Raw genomic sequence first — 26,938 nt, 5'->3', positions numbered from 1 at the left:
TTTCTGCTAATAAAGTCTTTCTTTTTCTGTTATCTTACGTTTTTACCCATTGCTCAGGTTTTCTTGTGAGAATTCCTGAGTATTTCTGATTCTTAATATGCTGTATATGCTGTGCACTTTTGCCTTGTTTCTTTTTTAATATATTTGATTTATTTATTTGACAGAGAGAGAGAGAGAGAGCACAAGCAGAGGGAGAAGCAGGCAGAGGGAGACGGAGAAGCAGGCTCCCCACTGAGCAAGGGAGCCTGATACAGGGCTTCATGCCGGGATGATAACCTTAGCTGAAGGCAGATGCCTAAGAACTGGGCCACCCCGGAGCCCTAGGAGTTTTGCCGTGTACCTTGAACATTTTGAATATTACAGAGTAGATACTGTATATAGGAATATATATAGTATAGGAATATATAGGAATATAACAATTTTTTAAAAAAGCTGACGTGATTAGACACATACTGCATATTCTCTTTTGAGTGACAGATCTAAACTCAGTTCATTTGTTGTTGTTTTTTTGTTGTTGTTGTTTTGTTTTTTATCTGTCCTGCACCTACAGGGCTCAGACAGAGCCAGAAATTTGGGCAGAGTTTATATGTATTTGGTTCTTGTTTCCAGGGTCCCTGCTCACTTTCTAGAATCTATATAATAATGATTTTCTCTCATAGATTTAATCTTCTCATTTCTACAGTCTATTTTTTGTACAATTTCTAGTGCCTCAAGGTGATTATAGGTTTGTTTTTTTTTTTAGATTTTTTTTTTTATTTATTTATTTGACAGAGATCACAAGTAGGCAGAGAGGCAGGCAGAGAGAGGTGGAAGTAGGCTCCCTGCTGAGCAGAGAGCCTGATGCGGGGCTTAATCCCAGTACCCTGAAATCATGACCTGAGCCGAAGGCAGAGGCTTTAACCCACTGAGCCACCCAAGCGCCTCAAGGTGATTATAGTTTTGCTGTTGTTTTGTGATGTAGTCAGAGTTTATAGTGGTTATCTATGGAAGGCTTGGTCTAGTAGGAGATCAATCCATTACCTTGGAAGCAGAATCTACAGCTATGAAATTTTAGGGGAAAATTTAATAAATTTTAGAAAGTCTGAAAACAAAACAAACAAACAAAATAAAGAAGTTTCACTTTAGAAGGATATGGTATGTCTGCTTGGTTGAGACAGAGCGTGAGTTTTACTGATACATTAAGGAAAAATATAGAGAACATAAAATAGTATGTCACAGTGGAGAGGGATATTTAATATATGAATACAGAAAATACCTGAGGATCCTGATCGTCATATTTTAAATGAAAATAAAACATTTTAAAATGTCAAATACATTCTAAAATTTATAGTTTTGAATGCTGGGTATTTGTGTCTTTTTTAAGTACACTTGACCTTTGTTTTGGGAATACAGGTTAATTATTTGGGAACAATAAAATCCTTTCAAGGCTTACTTTTAACTACGGCATAGTCAGGACAAGAGCAAACTTTAGTCTGGAGATAAATTTTTGGCTGTTAATGAGGCCATAGTTTTCTCAATATTTTATCTCATGTCACGTGTATTCATTACAAGTGTTTTTCTTTCCTTGCTGGGGGAAAGACAGACTCTTTCCATCCCTGTGAACTCTGGTAGTTACTGTATCCTCTGAACCCTACTTGCCCTGCCTTGAGCATGCATATTCCCAGATAATGGGCTGCTCAATACTCACCTGAAGTCTGTAAGGGACTGCTCTGTTGACCTCCTGAGCTTGCTTCTCTGTGCAACTTGCCTCTCTCTTCTCACAGCTGACGGAGATCTGTTTTGTGAACTCTGAGTGCCTGGCTACCTGAAAAGCTCACTTCCATCTCCTCAAGTTGAGACTTCTGGGTCTATTCCGATTACCTTCCCAGTTCTGTGGCCTGCAAACTCTCTAGGCAGTGACATTGGAAACTGCGTGATGGCTCACCTTGTTTGTTTTTATTCTTTCTCACCTGTAGTCATATGTTGCTTATTATATAATGTCTGAATCTACTTTTCTCATATATGTGTCCGTTTGTTGTTATGTTTAAGGCAAGAGATTAAATTCAGACCTATTCCTTCACCATGGCCTGAAAGGAAGTCTGAAACTATGATGAAATTTAAAACTGTAATGGACTGTGTGTTGAAAGTCACCTTGAGATAATGGCTTGCTTATGTTTTCCATTTTATTTTCCATTAATTAAAATGAAAATATTTTATGTACTAAAGTAGTTGATTTCTGTAACAGAGGGGAGAAAGTACTCAACCTCAGATACCTAAAAGATTTGGAAGGGATTTGTACTGCAATTTTTGTGGAAGGTAAATGTTCTCGGCTCAAATCTGTAGGAGAGAGTCTGCACATGCCCTGGAGCAGCTCTACTAGTTTGAGAATATTCTGAATCAAATTATTCTTTAATTTTGATAGAAAATGTGCAGACACAGAAAGAGCCTGTTACATTTATTATGTTAGCTGAGTTGTTAGTGGAGATATTTTACCCTAGTCTATTTATTACAATAGCAGCCTGCTAACATAGCTCCCGAATTCAAATTGCCTCCTCCAATAATCTAGTCTCTGGGCAGCCACCAAATCTTCATATTTTTTTCAGGCAGCCACTAGTGCTTTTTTCTTTTCTTCCTTCCTTCTTTATTTCTGTATTATTTTTGGTACAATAAATCATATCTTATTACCTCTTTGCTGAAAAACATTCAAAACCTATCATGCTTAGAATAAAATCCAAATTATTGACAAGACTAATACCCTTCATTATTTGTCTGCTTATTTCAATTACCTTATGTTTTGATTCTCTTATTATGCCTTCTTCTAAATTAACTGAACTATTTTTATTGTTCTATTGCATTTCCTAGTTTGATTATTAGCTATACCTGTATGTGTTATCAATTTGTAATTTCCTTAGATTTTTTTAGTATACATCTTTCACTTATCATTGTCTTTAAGTAATATTATACCTCTCAGGTATAATGTATGGATCTGACAGTCTTGGATTTCCACTTTTCTTCTTCCAGCGTATGAGCTATTATTAAAAGCAGGAAGAAGGAAAATAGTTTCAGATAGAAATCCAATCTACACAAGAAAATAAAGAGCACTGGAAATGGTAAATATGTGGGTAAATTTAAAAATAGATTTTTATTATTTTAAAAATATTTTTAAAAGATAATTGGCTACTTTCTGAAAAAAATAATATTATCCTGCCTCTCTTATTCATGTCACTTAGCATGCATGTTGGCCTACATTCAGTTGCTCACATATGCCAAGAATTTTCTACTTGAGGCTTGAAGAGACAGTTTTTTCCTGGCCGAGATATGACATTCACATTACACACACACATGCACACACAGACACACGCACGCTCACATTGCTCTGTCTCATCCTCTTTGTAGAGTCTCTACCTAATTTTCATGTCCCAGAACATCTTCACAACTAATCTCATTTAAACCATATCCAACTTGGTATCCTTTACCTCCAGATTCCTCAGTTCCACTCTGCACAGTTTGTAATTATAATTTTGGTTTGACATTTACTTTTTTTATGTCTCTCTACTAGTTCTGCAAGTTCCATGAGAGTAGGAGATATGGTTCTAAGGTCATATTTCCAGAATTCAAACAATGTCTGTGATTTTATGAAGTACCCATTGAATAATTTTAGAATGTGTGAAGGATGAACTTAGAAAACATTTCCTTATAAGTGGGTTTTCCTATTAAGACAGTCTTATAAAAGTCCTCTAAAATAATATTCCAACCTATCTACTTCATGCAAGGAGCAATGTGGCGTTATTTGGATTTTACTTACTTTGAATTGTTGTGTTCTAACTACAAAATAAGCATTACAAAATAGGCCAGTATGTTTTATTTTTAACATGTCTTCAGAACCTAGAAGAAAAGTTACCATATCCTTTTTTTAATCCCTTGAGCTTCTTTGAAATGACCCTGTCAACATCTCTCAGTGTTTCAGCAGTTAAAGTTGTTTCTTGGTCTGTTGCCAAAGGAAACACCGCAGGGATTTACACTGGCAACTTCTTTAAAAAAATATACAGAACATTTTAAAAAGTAAGTTGTACCTTGGAGCAATTCAAATCATTGTGTCACTTGTGATGAAAAGGCTATGTGCTGATATGTCATTATACTTATTCTTAGGGCCGATAATTGGTAAGGTTTGACATTCAACTGACTAGTTAACCTCTATAAGGGGATGCCAATGGACATCACAACCATAAAGTCATAGGCAATGTGGCTTTTCCAGTCAGTGGTTGTAGATATTCATATATGTACAATATGAAACCTGTAGAATAGGAGATGAATAGAATGTTTATCAAGATATAAAATGAAAAGATAATTTATAAATCTATTTTTTCATCTAAGTAGATTGTTTCTATAGTCATTATTTTAATGCATATTTGTTAAGTGTAGGCTTCTTAATTACACTCACACATATTATTTCAAATTTCATAAAGCGATTAGCTTTAGGATCATAACAAGAGATTATGCTATATCTTAATGGGATTTTTTTGAGTTCAGCTACCAGGTACCCAAATTAACATATATTTAGAGACTCACCCAGTGATGTTGTGACCCACATGAAAAACTTGGAAAATAATGAATAATTTTTGCTCAACCAGAACTTCATGGTATATTCCTTTTACATGCATAGATTCCATGCAGTTTCTTCAAGCTAGATTCTGCTATTTTTACTTTAGAACACTTTATTTCACCACCTAGATAATTCTGTGAAAAATGTGTCTCTTTAAAAAAAAGAAAAACAATAACCAAAACTATGTGCAAGTTGGTAATCTGGTGAAACACCTCTGTCTGGAAAAATATTTTAATAAATTAATTACCTAAATTATTAGTAATATTAAAATCTAGAAGGATGGCAAAATTTAAGATTAAATACAAAGTTTCACAAAGGAACAAAAGTCAGAGCTAACATGAATGTTCTATTTTAGTAATATATTCCTTTTACATTTTGAAACTTTACTGGAAATGTGTCATTTATAGACAGAAAAAATATATAAAAAATATAGAATCATTAATTTAGGTTTAATTTCCTGTAACATCAGGGCACCTGGGTGGCTCAGTGGGTTAAAGCCTCTGCCCTCGGCTCAGGTCATGATCTCAGGGTCCTGGGATCGAGCCCCGCATCAGGCTTTCTGCTCAGAGGGGAGCCTGCTTCCCCCTCTTTCTCGTCTGCCTCTCTTCTACTTGTGATCTCTGTCTGGCAAATAAATAAATAAAATCTTAAAAAAAAATTCCTGTAACATCTATAGAGTGTGAGAGCATAAGGATTTGGCATGGAAAACAAGCAGAGACCAGCATTATTCAGTAGTGACTAAAAAGTTTGTTAAAGTGGCAAATAAAATCAAATTATGTATATTGAATATCAGCTTACCCAGGACCTACCTTTCATTGAACCAAATATTTTATGAAATTCTACCACAGGTATCTGCAGGGCATCCTGGAATTCAAAGCAGTCGCATGTTTAAATTTTTTTTGTCTACTATTCACCTTGGTTATCAAAATTTTGATAAGCATAAAAGCCTCTAAAAATGTTGCTTTGACAAATTCTTTTCTCTCCTGGGAGAGAGCATGAAGAGAAAGAAACATTGGATTTTCAGGGAGTTGGAGAAGAAAAACACAACGTAAGCTAGCTTTATTTGTGCACTTTAAAAGCTATAAGGTTCTTTAAGCAATATTCCGTCTCATAAACTGCATCCCTTTAGTTAATAATAAATTTCTGAAACACAGCCTCTGGTTATGAAAGACCTTGAAGAAGCAGCAGAAACAAAGAAAAAATTATGTCTCCCAAGTTACAAGAACTTACATTCTCAAAAAATTTTTTCATGTTGCTGAAGTAATTTTGTTCTATTAAATTGGTTGTATATATGTATGTATATGTATGTATCTAATAGCATAGAGTAGGTTTTATTTAATATACAGAAAGTTTTGGATTCTCTAAATTCTAAGGTTTTATTATGCAATAGAGCAGATAGAAATATGAATATCAAACTTGTGCAATACACATCAATACCCACATTTAATAGGCTTTTTATTTGATATTTATAATTGAAATGCTTTAGCTGACATATACTTGTCAGAAAAAGGATTATGTTTTCTCTATTAGGGAAAATTAGTTCCATGATACTATTATTTACATGTGTAATTTTATTGTTAGTTAATAATTTTATAGGTTTGTCATTTATAAATATTTTGCCTTGGTGTCTGAATATTTAATTTTTTCCAATTCAAACTTTTAAATTTGACTGGAAGTATATATATGCCTAAAAGTAAAAGAAGAATGAAACATTTAAATAAAAACTAGGGCAAAAATCTGCACATGTCCAGTGTCCAGTGTCTGAATATTTACACTTACATTCAGTGTGATGATCATTTTAGAAAATACCCAGGCTTTATATTGAACTTGATCACAAAATTTGGGCCTAATTTATTAACATGGTGTTAAAGAAAGGATATATACTGTTTAGTGATAGAACACAGTGTTCTTTCTCCTTCTCTCCTCCTTTTTTGTTTCTGAGATTTGAAACAATTGTTGAATTTCTAAGAGTTCTTCCCGGTCTATTAAATCAGGTTGATCATGTCACTCACAATGGGAATTTATGAAGATTCAAGAAATATTTCAAGTGACTCTAATTGGTCCTCTAACATGATAACTAGCATTATTGTCAATTCTAATTCATTATCTTCATTTTACCCAATTCCCTAGGAGAGGAAGTATGAAGAAAACTCAAGGTACAACTTAAAGGATAGAAGGGAGTAATAAGAAGTAAAATTTTGCAGACTGTTTTATTTTATGGGCTGAATGATACCGATTAATATTTTATTTCTTAACTCCAGCAAGTATTTAAAAATCATGGATAACGATAGAAGAATTTAAATAAAAAGCATAGTTCAAAATATGAACGAAGAATTGAGGGAGTTAGGGATATATTATATAGCAGTGCCCCTTATTCATTTTGCTCTCTGTGTTTGCAATTACCTGCCATCAACCATGGTCTAGAAGCAGATGACTCTCCTGATATATGGTCAGAAGGCTGTTCATAGCCTAACATTACAACACAATGCCTATGTCCTTTATCTTACCTCATCTTATCATGTAGGTATTTTATCATCTCACACCACAAGAACAAGAAAGTTACATATAGTACAATAAAATAAAATCTATTGTGAGACCACATTCACATAACTTTTATTACAGTGTATTGTTATTACAATTGTTCTATTTTATTAGTATTATTGTTAATCTCTTACTGTGTCTAATTTATAAATTAAACTTTATACATACATATGTATGTATATATAGGAAAAACATAGTATATATAGGGTTTGGTATAATATGTGGTTTTAGGCATCCACTGGGAGTCTTGAACATACCACCCATGGATAAGAGGGGATTATTATAGAGGAAAAAAGAATGTTCAGGTAAATCCATAATGTTTATATATTGAGTAATGGAAATCCAATATAGTAGTATGATGAAATAAGTTTTTCTAAGTTTGCCTTGCTTTTCTAGAACACAGCTGATGCATTTAGGAAATATGGTGTTTATAGAAATTCTTAGTAGACTATAAGATAAAATATCAGGGCTTATGTCCAAGGGCAGAAGGAAGTAATGTTTAAATTAATTGTCTAATTCAAGATTACTGAGCAGTTCAAATGTTGCTAAATCATGGAAAATGTGAGAACATTTATTTTGCACTATAGCATTTAAAAGAGGCCATGGTTCTCCAGAGATATAGAACCACCTAGATATGTGGGTAAATAGAAAATTTTTTGTTATTAATGATTAATTAATATAATTATCCAAACCCACACTTTGGGCCAGAAGGCTCAAGACAAAGGAGAGCCAGTGGTACAGATAAAGTCCAAAGGAAATCTATGAGAGAATTTTTTTTCTTTTTTTTCTTTTTCTTTTATTTATTTATTTATTATTATTATTTTTTAACATGAAGGAAGGTCGATCTTTTTGTTCTAATCTTCAGTTGAATGAATGTGGCCCAGCACACTATGGAGGGAATACACTTTGCTCTGTTCATTAAATGTTAATCCCATTCAAAAACCCTCTCAAGGAACTACCCAGAAAAATGTTTGAAAGATATGTGAGTAATCCTTGGCCTAATCATGATACATAAAGTTAATCATCACAAACGTCATAAATTTGGGTGGGATAAAAAGAAAAGGAAAAAAAAAAAGAATGCGGATATCCTAGTGGGATGTAATATTAGAAAGGATTAATTACACCCCAGCATAATGTTTATTACAAAAATAATAGGGTGACATTGAAGAATTCTGAATTATGAAGGTAAGTTGAAAGACATTTTGTTAATTCTGTAAGATCCCTTGTTGGAATTACATTATATTGATTCATCTATGTGGAAAAAGAAAATCTTGAAACCAAAAAAATTAAATGTAAGGGATGGCTTGAACTTGAGACCATTTTAAAAAACACTTCCCTACATATTGTTTTCACACTACTACTTTTGAGTTCCCATGATGAGATTCTTGATATGTTAGTTCCTTGTATTCAACAATTTTCCATTTGAAATATCACTCTGTAGCTAATATGTACAACATTCCCAGTCATTTTATATGCTTATCTTCAATATTCTCAGCAATCCAATCATAGACTTTTGTACTATCTTTAGGAACAAGGAAATACATAACTGACGCCCAAACACACAACTTCAAAGTCTATTTAACTCTAAGTTAAACAAATATATTAAAAGATATGGGAAAAGAAAAAAAAATATCTGGGCATTCTTCTATTTCATATTTGACCTGGAAGAATGAAGATCAAAGGATAAATAAGTCAAAAGAAAGTGGTTTGAGACTTTCCCTAGGAATATCTACTTAATGTGTAAAAAATAGTCCTTAAAGGCGAAGAGACCAATGATCATCATTTAATACAAGTAGCAGGGGAATATTTTAATGTTAACCTAACAAGAGTTTAATGTTCAACTTGAAATGACTCTCAATAGATTTTAGATTCATACTCAGTGTCTTGATAATGGAAAAAATAGTACATGCAAAAACCAAAGAAAATTTTCTTGAGAGTTGAAAGGCAAATTTGCTATAATTAGACTCAGAATTGAGGAAGGGACATAACATGATGGAAAGACTAGGGTCAAACATTAATTCATGGGGTCAGAACTAAGACTGGTCAAACAAAATAGATGTACATTATATACAAACATGAAGAGAATTATACTTAGGCTTTAGTTAATAGTAACATAAATAAAATATAGGTAAACAAAAATGGAATGAAACTAGCATAATATCAATGTATCAAAAGTCTGCATTGAAAAATTCAAAGTTGGGAAGACTTTGGCTTCCAGTTCCAAATATAAAGATTCAAAAATTCTTCCTTCATTTGTATCCTTCACTTCTATCCTGAGAAACTATGGGATATTTTACAATATATTTCAGTTTCTTTGCCAAAAATATATCCGTTATCACTTGATCAAAATCTGTATCTCTTAGAATCTAGTTCAAATGTAAACTACCTCCTCAGGAAACTTTCTCTGTACATTTCTCTTTGTCTTTTTTTTTCTTTTCTTTTCTTTTAATTCTATCATCTATAAATCTGTTGATACTAATCTCATTTATCAGCAACAAAATTAGGGAGACTTATGGTTTCTAATTCCACTTTTAAGGAGCTTGGAAGTCACCATTCTGTCCTAAAGACAAATAAAAAGCTGAACAGAATAAAAAATAAAATAAAATAAAATAGCAGTTCTTCTTGGATATGTAAGAGGGGACAGAACACAGGACAAACCACTGTCATCAAGATTGAAAAGAAAGACAGGAAAATACAGGGAGTCATGGCTTATTAGAGCAGAGATTCATAAGAGGAAACACAATAGGAGCCAGTGCCTGGATAGGAAAATCTGAACTGTAAATGACAAAGTGCTAGAAAATCAGTATGGACAACTTTGAGAGTTAAAAACTCTAGAGTGTTCCAATCATAGGGGAGCACCCAAAATATTGTGAGATTACACCTGCAGTGTATGGTGGTTCTTAAAGCAATTTGTTCTGTAGTTATTCTTTGACCAAACATAGGTATTGTTAATATTAATTTATATTTGCCTCATTCTGTGTGTATGTGTAGTGTGTTTGTAAGTATGTGTGGTTTATAATCTGACAAGGTCATGAAGCTCAGTTTGTCTGTAATTTAATTCCCTTTCCCTTATTTTTATTTATTTTTGTGCTGTGCTGATTAAATAAAAGCCACTGGCCATCCAAAAAACAAAACAAAACTACAGGATCTCAGCCATGTTCCTACAGTAAATATTGAAGACAAATCTCTTAATACTTCCAGCAGGAGGAGAGGAAAGGAAGCCATGCTGTAATGCACTAGAGAACTCTGTTTTCACCAGATTTGCACTCAGGGGACACTAGCTGACCACAGCCTATGATGCTGGGGTAATATCAGGAACTAACTGACCTGGAGGAAATAAAATAACTAATTCCAACTCACTTTAGTTATCCTGTCCCATTTAAGTAGGGACAAAACACTTAGAAATACTAGCAAAGTTTCTAATCATAAGACTATGGAACACTTTTCATCCCTCTATACCTCACCACCACATTACTAAAAACCTATTTATAGCAGTTCCTTTTACTAGACATATTATGTCCAGCCATCAAGAAAAAAAATTAGAAGATATCCAAAAGGCAAAAACAACAACAACAACAACAACAAAAAACAAACAAACAAACAAAACAAACAAAAAACACTGAAGAGACAGAGCAGAGATATGTCAGAGATGTTAGGATTTTCAGACCAGGACTTTAAAATAACTATTGTTTTAAGGGCTCTACTGGATAAAATAGACAGCATGCAAGAACAGATGTGTAGTGTAAGCAGAGAGTTGGAAATTCTAAGAAAGAGCAGAAAACAAGGGCGAGAGATCAGAAACACTGCAACAGAAATGAAGACTGAATATGGCTGAGGAAAGACTCTGTAAGCTTGAGGACATGACAATAGTAACTTCCAAAACTGAAAAGCAAAAACAAAACCAAAAACAAACAAACAAACAAAAAAGACTGAAAAAAAAAAAAAAAAAGAAGAGAATATCCAAGAATCCAAGAGTTATGGAAAAATGGTATAAAAGGTATAACATATATGTGATGGGAATACCAGGAGAAGGAGAGAAAGGAACAGAAGACATATTTTAAATGATAAGAACTAAGAATTTGCCCCAAATTTATGTTAGACAAAAAACCATAGACATAGGAAGCTCAGAAAACACTAAACAAGTCAAATACCAAACAAAATGAAACAAAACAAACAAGCAAACAAAAGAACAAAAAAACCCTGCATCTAATCTTACCATTTTTAAATTATAGAAATTCAAAGAATAAAAAAACCCTAAAGGACACCAGAGGAAAAATACCTTATATAGAGAGAAACACAGATTAGAATCACATCTGACTTCTCCTCAGAAACTGTGCAAGAAGAAACTGAAGTGAAATATTTAAAGTGCAGAGGAAAACAAACAAACAAACAAAACTAGAATTCTGTAATCTGAGAAATGATCTTTGAAAAGTGAGGCAAAAATAAAGACTTTCTCAGACCAATAAAAATTGAATTTATTGCCAGTAGATCTGCTTTACCAGAAGTGTTAAAAGAAGTTCTTTAGAGAGAGAAATATAATATAGGTTGAAAACTTGGATTTACATAAAATAAGGGAGAGCATAAAAGTGAATAAGTGAAGGTAATGTAAAAACTTTTAGGATCACCTGTGTATTACACTCAGTTAAGAATCTGACTCTTGGTTTCAGCTCAGGTCATGTTCTCTGGGTTCTGGGATAGAGCCTCAAGTGGGGCTCAGTGTTCAGTGCAGAGTCAGCTTTAGATTCTCTTTCCCTCTCCCTCTGCCCCTCCCATTCATGATCTCTCTCTCTAAAATAAGTAAGTAAATCTTAAAAAAAACAAAAACAAAAACAAAACAACACAAAACTTTATTTTTCTTTTCTTTCTTTCTTTTTTTTTTTTTTTTAAGATTTTACTTATTTATTTGACAGAGAGAGAAAGATCACAAGTAGGCAGAGCAGCAGGCAGAGAGAGGGGGGAAAGTGGGCTCCCTGCTAGCCTAGAGCCCAATGCGGAGCTTGATCCCAGGACCCTGAGATCATGACCTGAGCTGAAGGCAGAGGCTTAACCCACTGAGCCACTGAGCTGCCCCAAAACTTTTTTTTTTCTTATTCTTAATTGAGCTGAGAAGATTTTGTTCAAAATAAAAATACCAAGAATCTATTTGTTGCTTAAATATAAAGAGAGGCTTAAGTATATTTACATGTAAGTGAAATAAATGACAGCAATTTTACAAGGTATGGGTGGGAGGGATGAAGGCTATTTTGTTACTAAAAGATACAACACTCATGAAGTAATATAGAGTTTTTTGAAATTTGACTTGATTATCTAGCTGCATGTGTATACTGCTAAGAAAGTAGAGAAAATGAAATAATATAAGATGATTAATTAAAACTAAGGCAGGAAGGAAAAAAAGTGGAAATCAAAAAAGAAAAGGAACAAAGAACAAGGCCATCAACTGGAAAACAATAACAATATGATAGCTATTAACACAATTATATCAATAAACACTTTCAACATTAGTTGTCTAAATGTATGAATAAAAGACAAAGACTGTTAAAGTAGATTATAAAACACAATGAAAAAAAAAACACAAGAGCCAACTGTAAATTGTATATAGAACCTCACTGTAACTATAAGAACACATAAATTAAAAGGATAGAGAATATATACCTTACTGACATTAATCAAAAGAAAACAATAGTTATATGAATTTCAGAGAGCGCATACTTCTAACCAAGGGAAGTTATCAAGGATAAAGGGGGGCATTACATAATGATAAAGAGGTCAAGTCTCCAATGAGACATAACAACCTTAAATGTGTGTGTATTTAAAAATATAGCATCAAACTCCATGAGGCAAAAACTGATGGAATTATAAAAAAGAAGTAGATGAATGCACTATGATAGTTGGAGATTTCAAAACCCTCTATCAGAAGTGGACAGATACAGCAGGCAGAAAATCAGTAAGGACACAGTTGAACTCAACAACATCATCATCAATCAATTGGATATAAGTGACATTTACACACTACTTCATCCAACAACAGTAGAATACAGCACCAACCATCATTTGGGTATAATTGATACTCATAGATATTTCATTCAATAACATCAGACTACACATTTTTCTCAAGCTCACATATGGAATATTCAGAAAGAACATAAAACACAACTTATAACATTTAAAATAATAGAAATAAAATAATTTCTACTTTCAATCCTCTGTAGAACTGTTAGAAATTTATTTAATTAGAAATCAATGAAAGAAATATAAGCTGAAAAATCTCAAAATTATTGGAGATTAAACAACAAACTTCCAAATAACAAATGGTAAGAAATCTTGGGAAATTTGAAAATATATTGAACCAAAGAAAAATGAAAACACATCTTATCAAAATGTGTGGATGCATTAGAAATAGTGCTTAGAGGGAAATTTATAGCATTGAAAGCATATATTAGAAAATAGGGTGCCTGGGGCACCTGGGTGGCTCAGTGGGTTAAAGCCTCTGCCTTCAGCTCAGGCCATGATCTCAGGGTCCTGGGATAGAGCCCCTCATCAGGTGCTCTGCTCAATGGGGAGCGTGCTTCCCCCACCCCGCCTGCCTCTTTGCCTACTTGTGATCTCTGTCAAATAAATAAATAAATCTTAAAAAAAAAAAGAATATAGAAAAGATTTACTAAAATCAATCATCGAAGTTTCCACCTTAGAAACCAACAAAAGTAGACCAGATTAGATCCAAAGTAAGCAGAAGAAAAGAAATAATAAGAATTAGGGCAGAAATCAATGGAATTGAGTATAGGATATCAATAGAGAGAATCAACAAAACCAAAATCTGGTTTTTTGAAAAGATCAATGAAATCAGTATGTCTCTTAACCAACAAAAAACAGAATGAGAAAACAAATTACTAACAGCAGAAATGAAAGAGGAAATATCATTGTGTATTCTACAGACATTAAAATGATAATAAATTAATACTATAAACAACTCAATGTCCACAAATTTGATAACCTAGATAAATGGACAAATTATTAAAAAAAAGCAATATAAAATAACTCATGCAAGAAGGAATGAATTATCCTAATAGGCCTATACCTATTAAAGGAATTGAAACCATTATTAATAACCTCCCCAAACAGAAAGCACAGGGCTCAGATGAGTTCTGATGCTGGTATTAAAAAATATAAATACATATATTTATATATAATATTTTATATTATATATAAATATATGTATATATACACAAACATACATACACACACACACACATACCATGGCAAAATGAGATTTATCCCAGGTATTCAGGGCTGGTTCAAAATTAGAACATCAATTAATGTAAACCATTATGTCAACAAGCTACAAAAGAAAATTCACATGATCATATGAACAGAAGCACAGAAAGCACTTAATAAAATCCAGTAACCATCCATGATTAAAAAAACTCTCAGTGCACTAGAAATAGATGGCAAAATTTCTCATCTTGATAAGTAATATTTTTACAAAAATATTTTACAAATGTTTTTGCAAACATATTTGCAAACATTGACAACTAAAATAATGAATAGTGACAAAGTCAAAGCTTTCTCACAAAGATCGGGTGCAAGCCTGGAGGTCCCCTCTCTCCACTTCTTTTCAGTATAGTTTCTCCTAGTGCAATAAAACAGAAGAAAGAAACAAAGGGCATTCTAAAGGAAGAAAGTAATTTTTTTTTTCTTACAGATAACATGATTGGCTCTGTATAAAATCCAAAAGAAAAGACACTAACATTCCTGAAACTAATAAGCAATTATAGCAGGTCATTGGAGCCAAGGTTAATATACAAAAGTCCATCACTTTTCTATATTCCAGTAATGAACAAAGGAATTTAAAATTAAAAGAAAAATACCTAAATATAATTTACACTAGTGCACAAAAATTAAACACTTAGGCATACATCTAACAAAGTATATACAAGATATATATGAGAAAAACTACAAAATGCTAATCAACAAAGTCAAACAACTAAATAAACTCAGAGGTACTCCAAGTTGTTCATAAATAGAAAGACTCCATATTATTAAGATGTCAGTTTTTCATAACTCAATTTATAGATTTAATGCAATTGCAATCAAAATCCTAGCAGGTTATTCTGTTGATATTTACAAACTGATTCTAAAGTTATATGGAAAGCCAAAAGAAGACAAACCATAAGAGACTCTTAATCTCATGAAACAACTGAAGGTTGCTGGGGGGTGAGGGAGTAGGAATAGGGTGGCTGGGTTATGGAAACTGGGGAGGGTATGTGCTATGGTGAGTGCTGTGAAATGTGTAAGCCTGATGATTCACAGACATGTACCCCTGGGGCAAATAATACCTTATATGTTAATTAAAGAAAAAAAAGAAAGAAAAAAGAAAGGCAAAAGACCCTGAATAGCCAACACGATATTGAAGGGGAAGACCAAATCAGAGAAATGACACTCAAGATTTACTATCAAGCTGCAGAAATCAAGATAGTGTGATATTAGCAGAAGAATAGACAAATATTTCAATGTCATATTTGAATAGAAAGAGAATAGAGAGACCAGAGATAGAATCCCATAAATATAGTCAACTGGTCTTAAATAAAGGAGCCAAGGAAATGGAATGAAGCAAAGACAGTCTCTTCAACAAATGCTGTAACAACTGGACATCCATATGCAAAAAAAATGAACTTAGACACAGAACTTATAACTTTCACAAAAATTAACTCAAAATGGATCATAGATCTCAATGTAAAATGCAAAACTATAAAGCTAGAAGATAACAGGAGAAATTCTAGATTACTTTGGGTATAGCAATGATTCTGATACAACACTAAAGGCAAAATCCATGAAAGAAATAATAAATTGGATTTTACTAAAATAAAACAAGCAAACAAATAAACAAACAAAAACTTCTGCTTTATGAAAGACAATGCCAAGAGAACAAGATGCCAGAGACTGGGAGAAAATATTTGCAAAAGATATATCTACTAAAAGATGGCTATCAAAAGTACACAAAGAATTTTAAAAGCTCAACAAGAAGGAAACAATTTGACTAAAATATGGGCCAACGACTTCCACACCTCATCAAAAAAAGATATGTAGATGGCAAATAGAACATGAAAAGATGTTCCACAAATATGTCAATAGGGAAATGTAAATTAAAACAATAGTGAGATACATTACACACTAGAATGGCCAAAATATGAAACACTTACACTGCCAAATGCTGGTGAGGATGTGAAGCAACGGGAACCTAATCACTGATAGTGGAAGCAAAAGATGGTAAAGACACTTTGGAAGCCATTTTGGCAGTTTCTAACAAAACTAAATGTACTCTTTCTATATGACCCAGCAGTTGTGCTCCTTGGTATTTACCAAAGAATTTGAAAACTGTGTCCATGCAAAAGCCTGCACAAACTTGTTTACAGAGGCTGTATTCATAATTGCCACAACTTCGAAGTAAAATCAAGATATTTTTCAGTTAGTGAATGGATAAAGTGTGGTACATCCAGACAATGATATATTATCTACTGAGAAAAAAGTGTGAGTTATTAAGCCATTAAGTCAAGGCAGAACCTTAAATCCACATTCCTATGTGAAAGAAGCTAATCTGAAAAGTCTATATACTGTATGATTTCAGCTATGTGTCAGTCAGAAAAAGATAAAATTATGGACATGGTAAAAAAGATGAATGGTTGTCAGGGATTAGGGGTAGCAGAGGAATGAAAGGTACAGCATAGATGTTAGGGCAATGAAAGTATTCAGTATAATCACAGAATGATAGATACATACTGTTATATACTTTTTCAAACCCATAGAAGGAATGAACACACCAAGAATGTCTTGGTACAACACCAAGAATGAACAGTACTATAAACTGTGGATTTTGGATGATTATCATGTGTCAGTGTAGGTTCATCATTTGTACAAATGTACCACTCTGATGAGGGACATTGATAATGAAGAAGGCTACATATGGGTGGAGGCAGGGAGTATATATCTGATAAATATCTACACTTTTTCCTCAGTACTGCTGTAAACAAACTTCTCTAGAAAATTTGTCTAATGAAAACTTTTTTGAATAATCCTATTTGTCTGGGATGAGGTTAGTAGGACTTCACTACATTGAAATGCAGGGTCATGAACAACAACACAAACTAAGCTAGTTTCTGGATAAGACTGAAATGGAATTGATGAATTGGGCATAAATGTCACAGAGATAAGGCAAAAACTAGGTTTTGGATGTGAAATGCATGCTAGAATTACTTTTGTTTCAGAGTTTGTTTTAATTTACAAGAATATAGTACTCTGTGTTTTGGTGTATCCAATATATTCTGTCATCTTCTGTCTGTGATTCTCTCATGTCAAAGCTGATTCACAGTGCTCATTTTTGCATATTGCTCAGTGGGTAGCTTATAAAAACTGAAGTTGAGCGTCAAAAATGATTAATATGGACTCCATTTTTGATAAAATAGTAAAATAGTTGGTGTGCAAAGTCCCGTTTTTTTTAAACAAATGAACAAATATATACAAACAACTAAAGCTTAGAAAAATATCATATCATCCAATATGTAGACAATATATATTGGTAGGATATTGATGATAGTGTGCTTTTTACAGTATACTTAGTATGCCCAAGACTATGCAAGCAAGTATGCTTTGCTTAAAAAAAGATAGAGATTATTATTTATGTATTCATTTAATTATCTAAGTCTGGATATTTTTATAATACAGCCTAATACCTAGATTATTTGTATATATTTGTATTCCATTTGAAAGTAAATACACCCTCTAATGTGAATTCCTAGATTTTTGGGTCAAATTCATTAGAATAAAGAAGTGCCGAATTTTTGCTTTAATGCATTGTAATAAATTTGTAGGGAATGATTTACAAAGTGAGAATAGGAGATATAAATATCAATTAGGATAACTTTATTGTAAATATCTCATCACAAATTTAGACACCTAATGTCAAGTGTTTATTGAAATAAAGTGGAGGTCAGCGGCAGGAAGAGATATAAAGAGGACATGCAGTTAAAAAGTGTAACAGCATACCAAGGTAGGAGCTACAAATTTAAGAGTCATTGATGTATCTTGTGTACTGTTAATTCAGAGAGGATTGAAATTATTGTAAATTTTATCCTCACAACTAATCTAGAAATTTTAGAAATTATTTGTTAACATAAAGTCTGTTAGTGGTTGCTAAAGTAATAGGGGGATTACCTAAATCTGTAACTGCTATATTGAAAAGAAATTTAAGACGAATAACAAAAGTCAAACTTTAATTGATTAATATTAATGAAATAATGTTTGTATTTTCTTCTGATTTTCAATTGTTTTCACACACATATATGTATTATGTATTATAGTTTGGTAGACTAATAAATGAACTATGTATTTTATTAGAATATAATTGAAATATAACATGGTATAAGTTTTAGGTACATAACGTGTTGATACATTTATATACTGCAATAAGATAATCACCATAGTGTTAACTAATATCACCAATATATATAGTAATTATCGTTTACTTTTTGGTGTAAGAACAGTTAATATCTAATCATTTAGAAACCTTGAATTATATAAAACACTATTGTTGACTATAATCACAATGCTGTGTATTAGATCTCCAGAATTACTCATTTCTTAACTGCAAACTTATACACTTTGACCAATATTTCATCAATTTCCTTACCCCCAGTCCCTTATAACCACCCTTCTACTCTCTGTTTCTATGAGTTCAGCCTTTTTAGATTCTACATATAAGGGAAATCATGTGGTATCTATCTCTGTCTTATTTCACTTAGCATAATACCCTCAAGCTCCATCCATGTTATTGCAAATGGCAAGATTTCTTTTTTCTGAGGGCTGAATTCTATCGTCTATCTATCTCTCTATTGTTTTTTTATTTATTTTTTATTTTTTTAAACACAAAATGTACTTTTAGCCCCAGGGGTACAGGTCTGTGAATCGCCAGGTTTACACACTTCACAGCATTCACCATAGCACATACCCTCCCCAATGTCTATCACCCAACCACCCTCTCCCGACCCCCCGACCCCAGCAACCCTCAGTTTGTTTTGTGAGATTAAGAGTCTCTGATGGTTTGTCTCCCTCCTGATCCCATATTGTTTCATTTATTCTTTTCCTACCCCTGAAACCTCCCACTTTGTATCTTCACTTTTTCATATCAGGGAGATCATATGACAGTTGTCTTTCTCCAACTGATTTATTTCGCTAAGCATAATACCCTCTAGTTCCATCGACGTCGTTGCAAATGGCAAAATTTAATTTCTTTTGATGGCTGAATAGTATTTCATTGTATATATATAATACATCTTCTTTATCCATTCATCTGTTGATGGACATCTAGGTTCTTTCCATAGTTTGGCTATTGTAGAAATTGCTGCTATAAACATTTGGGTGCGTGTGTCCCTTCCGATCACTACATTTGTATCTTTAGGATAAATACCCAGTAGTGCTATTGCTGGGTCGTAAGGTAGTTCTATTTTCAACATTTTGAGGAACCTCCATGCTGTTTTCCAGAGTGGTTGCACCAGCTTGCATTCCCACCAACAGTGTAGGAGGGTTCCCCTTTCTCCACCTCCTTGCCAGCATCTGTCATTTCCTGACTTGCTAATTTTAGCCATTCTGAGTGGTGTGAGGTGGAATCTCATTGTGGTTTTGATTTGTATTTCCCTGATGCCAAGTGATGTGGAACATTTTTTCATGTGTCTGATGGCCATCTGGATGTCTTCTTTGCAGAAATGTCTGTTCATGTCCTCTGCCCATTTCTTGATTGGGATTGTTTGTTCTTTGGGTGTTGAGTTTGATAAGCTCTTTATAGATTTTGAATATTAGCCCTTTATCTGATATGTCATTTGCAAAGATCTTCTCCCATTCTGTCAGTTGTCTTTTGGTTTTGTTAACTGTTTCCTTTGCTGTGCAAGAGCTTTTGACCTTGATGAAATCCCAATAGTTCATTTTTGCCCTTGCTTCCCTTGCCTTTGGCGATGTTCCTAGAAAGAAGTTGCTGTGGCTGAGGTTGAAGAGGTTGCTGCCTGTGTTCTCCTCAAGGATTTTGATGGATTCCTTTCTCACATTGAGGTCCTTCGTCCATTTTGAGTCTATTTTCATGTGTGGTGTAAGGAAATGGTCCAATTTCATTTTTCTGCATGTGGCTGTCCAATTTCCCCAACACCATTTGTTGGAGAGACTGTCTTTTTTCCATTGGACATTCTTTCCTGCTTTGTTGAAAATTAGTTGACCATAGAGTTGAGGGTCTATTTCTGGGCTCTCTATTCTGTTCCATTGATCTATGTGTATGTTTTTGTGCCAGTACCTTACTGTCTTGATGATGACAGCTTTGTAATAGAGTTTGAAGTCCGGAATTGTGATGCCACCAACTTTGGCTTTCTTTTTCAATATGCCTTTGGCTATTCGAGGTCTTTTCTGGTTCCATGTAAATTTTAGGATTATTTGTTCCATTTCTTTGAAAAAAATGGATGGGATTTTGATAGGGATTGCATTAAATGTGTAGATTGCTTTAGGTAGCATAGACACTTTCACAATATTTGTTCTTCCAATCCAGGAGCATGGAACATTTTTCCATTTCTTTGTGGCTTCCTCAATTTCTTTCATGAGTACTTTATTGTTTCCTGAGTATAGATTATTTGCCTCTTTAAGTTTATTCCTAGGTATCTTATAGTTTTGGGTGCAATTGTAAATGGGATTAACTCCTTAATTCCTCTTTCTTCTGTCTTGTTGTTGGTGTAAAGAAATGCAACTGATTTCTGTGCATTAATTTTATATCATGACACTTTACTGAATTCCTGCACCAGTTCTAGCAGTTTTGGAGTGGAGTCTTTTGGGTTTTCCACATATAGTATCATATCATCTGTGAAGAGTGATAGTTTGACTTCTTCTTTGCCGATCTGGATGCCTTTAACTTATTTTTGTTGTCTGATTGCTGAGGCTAGGACTTCTCGTACTATGTTGGATGGTAATGGTGATAATGGACATCCCTGCCGTGTTCCTTATCTTAGCAGAAAAGCTCTCGGTTTTTCTCCATTGGGAATGATATTCGCAGTGGGTTTTTCATAGATGGCTTGGATAATATTGAGGTATGTGCCCTCTATCCCTACACTTTGAAGAGTTTTGATAAGGAAAGGATGCTGTATTTTGTCAAATGCTTTTTCAGCATCTATTGAGAGGATCACATGGTTCTTGTTATTTCTTTATTAATGTATTGTTTCACATTGATTGATTTGTGGATGTTGAACCAACCTTGCAGCCCTGGAATAAATCCCACTTGGTTGTGGTGAATAATCCTTTTAATGTACTATTGGATTCTATTGGTTAGTATTTTGGTGAGAATTTTTGCATCTGTGTTCATCAAGGATATTGGTCTGTGATTCTCTTTTTTGTGGGATTCTTGTCTGGTTTTGGGATCAAGGTGATGCTGGCCTCATAAAATGAGTTTGGAAGTTTTCCTTTCATTTCTATTTTTTGGAACAGTTTCAGGAGAATAGAAATTAATTCTTCTTTAAATGTTTGGTAGAATTCCCCTGGGAAGCCATCTGTCCCTGGGCTCTTGTTTCTTGGGAGATGTTTGATGACTCCTTCAATCTCCTTACTGGTTATGGGTCTGTTCAGGTTTTGTATTTCTTCCTGGTTCAGTTGTGGTAGTTTATATGTCTCTAGGAATGAATCCATTTCTTCCAGATTGTCAAATTTGTTGGCATAGAGTTGCTCATAATATGTTCTTATAATTGTCTGTATTTCTAGGGTGTTAGTTGTGATCTCTCCTCTTTCATTCATGATTTTATTTATTTGGGTCCTTTCTCTTTTCTTTTTGATAAGTCTGGCCAGGGGCTTATCAATCTTATTAATTCTTTCAAAGAACCAGCTCCTAGTTTCGTTGATTTGTTCTATTGTTTTTTTGGTTTCTATTTCATTGATTTCTGCTCTGATCTTTATGATTTCTCTTCTCCTGCTGGGTTTAGGGTTTCTTTCTTGTTCTTTCTCCAGCTCCTTTAGGTGTAGGGTTAGGTTGTGTACCTGAGACCTTTCTTCTTTCTTGAGAAAGGCTTCTACCGCTATATATTTTCCTCTCAGGACTGCCTTTGTTGTGTCCCACAGATTTTGAACTGTTGTATTTTCATTATCATTTGTTTCCATGAATTTTTTCAATTCTTCTTTAATTTCCTGGTTGACCCATTCATTCTTTAGAAGGATGCTGTTTAGTCGCCATATATTTGGGTTCTTTCCAAATTTCCTCTTGTGATTGAGTTCTAGCTTCAGAGCATTGTGGTCTGAAAATATGCAGGAAATGATCCCAATCTTTTGATACCAGTTGAGACCTGATTTATGACCCAGGATATGATCTATTCTGGAGAATATTCCATGTGCACTAGAGAAGAATGTGTATTCTGTTGCTTTGGGATGAAATGTTCTGAATATATCTGTGATGTCCATCTGGTCCAGTGTGCCATTTAAGCCCTTTATCTCCTTGTTGATCTTTTGCTTCAATGATCTGTCCATTTCAGTGAGGAGAGTGTTAAAGTCCCCTACTATTATTGTATTATTGTCGATGTGTTTCTTTAATTTGTTGTTAATTGGTTTATATAGTTGGCTGCTCCCATATTAGGGGCATACATATTTAAAATTGTTAGATCTTCTTGTTGGACAGATCCTTTGAGTATGATATAGTGTCCTTCCTCATCTCTTATTATAGTCTTTGGCTTAAAATCTAATTGATCTGATATAAGGATTGCCACTCCTGCTTTCTTCTAATGTCCATTAGCATGGTAAATTGTTTTCCACCCCCTCACTATAAATCTGGAGGTGTCTTCGGGTCTAAAATGAGTTTCTTGTAGGCAGCATATTGATGGGTTTGGTTTTCTTTTATCCATTCTGATACCCTGTGTCTTTTGATTGGGGCATTTAGCCCATTTACATTCAGAGTTACTTTTGAGAGATATGAATTTAGTGCCATTGTATTGCCTGTAAGGTGACTGTACTCTATATTGTCTGTGTTCCTTTCTGATCTACTACTTTTAGGATCTCTCTTTGCTTAGAGGACCTCTTTCAATTTTTCCTATAGAACTGGTTTGGTGTTTGCAAATTGTTTCAACTTTTGTTTGTCCTGGAAGCTTTTTATCTCTCCTTCTATTTTCAATGATAGCCTAACTGGATATAGTATTCTTTCTGCATGTTTTTCTCGTTTAGTGCTCTGAATATATCATGCCAGTTCTTTCTGGCCTTCCAGGTCCCTGTGCATAAGTCTGCTGCCAATCTAATATTTTTGCCATTGTATGTCACAGACTTCTTTTCCCTGACTGCTTTCAGGATTTTCTTGTTGTCACTAAAACTTGTAAATTTTACCATTAGATGATGGGGTGTGGACCTATTCTTATTGATTTTGAGGGGGATTCTCTGCACCTTCTGGATTTTGATGCTTGTTCCCTTTGCCATATTGGGGAAATTCTCTCCAATAATTCTCTCCAATATACCTTCTGCTCCCCTCTCTCTTTCTTCTTCTTCTGGAATCCCAATTATTCTAATGTTGTTTTGTCTTATGGTGTCACTTATCTCTCGAATTCTCCCCTCGTGGTCCAGTAGTTGTTTGTCTCTCTTTTGTTCAGCTTCTTTATTTTCTGTCATTTGGTCTTCTATATCACTAATTCTTTCTTCTGCCTCATTTACCCTAGCAGAGAGCCTCCATTTTTTATTGCACCTCATTGATAGCTTTTTTAAAAATTTCAACTTGTTTAGATTTTAGTTATTTCTCCAGAAAGGGCTTTTATCTCTCCGGAGAGGGTTTCTCTAATATCTTCCATGCCTTTTTTGAGCCTGGCTAGAACCTTGAGAATTGTCATTCTGAACTCTAGATCTGACATATTACTAATGTCTGTATTGATTAGGTCCCTAGCCTTCTGTACTGTTCTGTACTGCCTCTTGTTCTTTTTTTTTTTTGTGGTGAGTTTTTCTGCCTTGTCATTTTGTCCAGATAAGAATATATGAAGGAGCAAATAAAATACTAAAAGGGTGGCAAAGACCCAGGAAAATGCACTTTAGCCAAATCAAGAGAGACCCCAAATCATGGCAGGGGGAGAAAGGGGATAAAAAAAAGTTCAGAAAAAAAAAAAGAAAACAAATTTTTTAAAAATATAAAAAAGACCACATCTTCCTTATCCATTCGTCCATGGTCCATATACACTATGGAGTATTATGCCTCCATCAGAAAGGATGAATACCCAAATTTTGTAGCAACATGGACGGGACTGGAAGAGATTATGCTGAGTGAAAAAATCAAGCAGAGAGAGTCAATTATCATATGGTTTCACTTATTTGTGGAACATAACAAATAGCATGGAGGACAAGGGGAGTTCGATAGGAGAAGGGAGTTGGGGGAAATTGGAAGGGGAGGTGAACCATGAGAGACTATGGACTCTGAAAAACAATCTGCGGGGTTTGAAGTGGCAGGGGGTGGGAGGTTGGGGGATCCAGGTGGTGGGTATTGGAGAGGGCACGGATTCCATGGAGCACTGGGTGTGGTGCAAAAACAAGGAATACTGTTATGCTGAAAAAAAAAATTAAATTAAAAAAAATATATAAAAAAGAAAAAAATATATATATTAGACTGGTGACTAGAACAGGGTCACCCACTTAATTTTGGGAGTATTTTGGTCTCTTAGAACAAACTACCTCCCAAAATTTTAAAGAATGAAACATGTATTTAAGGGTAAACACAATGAAGGGATGGAATATGCCTATAAAGAGGAAAAAAAATTTCTAAAAAAGGAGTTGATAAGGTAAGTTGGTTGGGAGAATAAAGAAAAAGAAAATGGAGAGAATTTGCTTGGGCTGGAGACTAGAACAAGCCTGGAGCTAGATTTAGGGTATATTTTTATCTATTAGAAGAAGTTTCACCCCAAATTTTTTAGAAGAAAAAAACCCTATGTGTATACAAAAAATAAACTTAGACACAATGAAGGATAAAATATGACTATAATAATGAAGGTTCAAAAATATTATTTTTTAATGAAAGGTATTATTAAATAAAGTAGTTTAAAATATTAAAAGAGAAAAGGGTAAAAGTTAAAAAAAAATTAGCAGAAGAAAAAAAAATTAAAAAAAAAATAATTAACTGTAAGACTAAAGAATCATGGGCAAAAGCCATGAATTCCATGCTTTGCTTTCTCCTGCTCTGGAAATCTGCTGCTTTCCTTGGTAAGTGAACTTAGTCTTGGCTGGATTTCTTTTTGATCTTCTGGGGCAGGGGCCTGTTGTAGTGATTCTCAGGTGTCTTTGCCCGAGGTGGAATTGCACCGCCCTTACCAGGGGCCAGGCTAAGTAATCCACTCGGGTTCACTTTCAGGAGCTTTTGTTCCCTGAATGCTTTCTGTAGCGTTCCAAGAATGGGAATGAAAATGTCAGCCTCCCAATCTCCAGCCTGGAGGAGCCGAGAGCTGGGGGCCCCACTCCTCAGTGCACCCTCAGAGAAAAGCGCTCAATCACTCCCGTTTCCCTGGCCTCTGGCCACCCTTGGAGAGAGCTCACCCAGCCTGTGACTGGCTCAAGGTAACCCCGAGCTGAGAGCTCACTCCTTGGCTCTGTCTCTGTAGCCGGCTTCCCCACTCTAATACCTTCGAGCTTTGCAACACTCAGACACCCCTGATTCTTCTATGACCCTGTGGGACCTGGGGCCATGCTGACCTCGTCTGGGCTTCACCCCGGTTTAGCCTCTGGAGCAATGTCCCTCAGTGGAACAGATTTTTAAAAGTCATGATTCTGTGCTCTACTGTTCTACCGCTTGCCAGGAGCTGGCCCGTCCCCCCATGGACTATCTTCCCGTCGCTTTGGATTCACTTTGCTGGTTCTACTTTTCAGAAAGTGGTTGATTTTCAATTTCTAGAATTCTTGCTCTTCTTCTCTTCAATCTCCTGTTGGATTTGTAGTTGTTCACAATGGTTTGATAAGCTCTCTCTGATCTCCTGCTACTTGATGTCATCTCAGCCTGCTGCTTTCTGCCATCTTGACTCCTCCCCCCACTATCTATTATCTATCTATCTATGCCACATCTTCTTTATTCATTCATCTATTAATGGACACTTAGATTGTTTCCATGTTTTGACTATTGTAAATAATGCTGCAATAAACATAGGAATATAGATTTTTTTTTCAATACATTGTCTTTGTTTCTTGTGAATATATACCCAGAAATATGATTGCTGGATTGATCATACAGTATTTTTATGTTTATTTTTATAGGAAACTTCATAGTGTTTTCATAGTGGCTGAACTAATTTACACTCCCACCAATAGTGTACAAAGATTCCCTTTTCTCCAAATCTCATCATCATGTGTCTCTTGTCTTGATAATAGCTATTCTGATATGAGTGAGGTGATAATCTTGTGGTTTTGATTTGCATTTCTCTGATGATTAGTGATGTTGAGCATTTATTCTTGTACCTTTTGGTCATTTGAGATGTCTTCTTTGGAAAAAATGTCTATTCAGTTCCTCTGCCCATTTTTTAATTGTTTGTCTTTTGTTATTAAATTATATGGGTGGTTTATATACTGTGGGTATTTACTCATTACCTGATATAGGTATCAAATAGTTTTGATATTTTATGGGCAAATAGTTTTTTCCATTCTGTAGGTTGCCTTTTCATTTTCTTGATTGTTTCTTTTTCGTGAAGAAGTATTTTAATTTGAGATAATCTCACCTGTTGATTCTTGCTTTTGTTTCTTGTGTTTATGGTGTCATATTCAAAATATCATTGCCAAGATCAATGAAAAGAGCATCTTCCTGTCTTCTATGAG

At 34.2% G+C, this 26,938-nt stretch overlaps 1 long non-coding RNA gene across 1 annotated transcript; it reads right to left on the bottom strand.

Moving 5' to 3' along the window:
* Window positions 1-892: 892 nt before the first annotated feature.
* Window positions 893-26,458, bottom strand: LOC116873365. The gene is made up of 3 exons (XR_004383804.1): window positions 26,389-26,458; window positions 22,934-22,936; window positions 893-921 (listed from the first exon to the last, which is right to left on the bottom strand). It is a non-coding gene; the product is annotated as an uncharacterized LOC116873365 (long non-coding RNA).
* Between the last annotated feature and the right edge of the window lie 480 nt (window positions 26,459-26,938).

The sequence above is a fragment of the Lontra canadensis genome, unplaced genomic scaffold, assembly GCF_010015895.1.
Source record: "Lontra canadensis isolate GAN:19392208 unplaced genomic scaffold, GSC_riverotter_1.0 scaffold1, whole genome shotgun sequence".
Lineage (NCBI taxonomy): Eukaryota > Metazoa > Chordata > Mammalia > Carnivora > Mustelidae > Lontra > Lontra canadensis.
The sequence above is the reverse complement of the archived record's forward strand: the minus strand, read 5'-3'. Positions and strand labels throughout refer to the sequence as shown.